Source organism: Saccopteryx leptura, chromosome 4 (genome assembly GCF_036850995.1).
Source record: "Saccopteryx leptura isolate mSacLep1 chromosome 4, mSacLep1_pri_phased_curated, whole genome shotgun sequence".
Lineage (NCBI taxonomy): Eukaryota > Metazoa > Chordata > Mammalia > Chiroptera > Emballonuridae > Saccopteryx > Saccopteryx leptura.
This window is the reverse complement of record NC_089506.1, coordinates 100,759,321-100,760,672: the sequence shown is the minus strand read 5'-3', so window position 1 is coordinate 100,760,672 and position 1,352 is coordinate 100,759,321. Positions and strand designations below refer to the sequence as shown.

The 1,352-nt window shown below is 54.4% G+C and overlaps 1 pseudogene; it reads right to left on the bottom strand.

Moving 5' to 3' along the window:
- Positions 1 to 227: 227 nt before the first annotated feature.
- LOC136404206 (small ribosomal subunit protein uS2 pseudogene) lies at positions 228 to 1,148 on the bottom strand (annotated as a pseudogene).
- Between the last annotated feature and the right edge of the window lie 204 nt (positions 1,149 to 1,352).

The window sequence follows — 1,352 nt, the reverse complement described above, 5'->3', positions numbered from 1 at the left end:
CATTCCTTCAGGAAAAATAGAAAATGACTTGGGAACACCATGCTAGGCATTTCACATTTTCCCTGTCCCTCCTCACACAGCGCTATGCACATGGGCATATTTGTATGCCTATAACCTCAAATCAACAGACTATGATACCAGATAAATTTAATAAAACAGTTTTATTATTGCAGCAGGTAGACCCTCATTTAATATTTATAACAACGGAGCAGATAGTCTTATTATACCTATTTTGTCAACCTCATTTCTATCTTCTGTCTGAGAACCGAGGAGAACAGGTCAGGACACCTAGTGATTGTCCCTACCCACTCCGTGGCCTGCGGAGCAGGACTGCGGCCCGGGCTGCGGCAGCGGGTTGAGCACTCCGGGCTTCAGGAGGGAACCCGCAGGGCACAGAGGGCACCGGCACGCCCTCAGCCCAGTCTGCGACCTCGGGCTCAGCAGTGGCAGAGTCCGGAGTTGAGCAGTCCATCTACCCCGAAATTCCTCCTTGGGCACAGTGCTCTCAGCAGAGGCCTGCCCGTCCTTCTCAATGTCGTCAGGGTCTCTGTAGAAGCAGAGATCAGGCACGGCCTCCCGTGGGTGTTCACGGGAACTGGTACCCTTCAGAACGTCCCGGGCCAGCATCCACCACATCAGACCCGCTGGGTGAGCCCCTGTTGTTGCACCAGGATGGCAGTGTCCACACAGCCCAGAGGAGTCTGTGTTACACAGAGCAGAGCGATGGGCGGGTTGACACAGGACGCCCCCGTGAGGGGCTGGGCTCAGCCCCGGGCCGTCCGCTCCGGAAGTCTCGGCTCCGGGAAGGCTGCCTGGTCTGGTCAGCGAGGGGGCCGGGAGGGCAGTGACCAGCAGCAGGGGTGGCTCCGGCGGCGGCAGCGAACCTCAGTGCAGCTCGCTGGCCCGCATTCCTGGACGATATGACACCGACGTCAGCGGGGTTTCCTGGCAACAGTGGCACGAGCGGGCAGCAGAAGCTTCTCCAGGTTCCCTTCAGATCTCTGTGCGGACGCCATCACTTCTCCTTTTGTAGACGTACTGTTGTTCCACTTGGAAGTCACGGTTGGTGCCACTATGTGAGTTCCTGCTGCAAAGGATTCGAGGACGTTCTCCTCCTCCATTTGCTGGACATCAAAGGCTCTGGACATTGTGAGAGTTTCCCTTTAAGGTACGTGGGACCGAGAATAATGCCATATGGGCCCATGTTAGTAATGTGGGAAGGCTCTTTATTCCTATTCAAATGTTGAGTAACAGAGGCACATAGATATTTGTAATATGACAAACATTACACAACTAGTAAGAAGCAGTACTGGAGAAAGTCCAGAATGCTTTAATTTCCTGCTGGTCCTCTG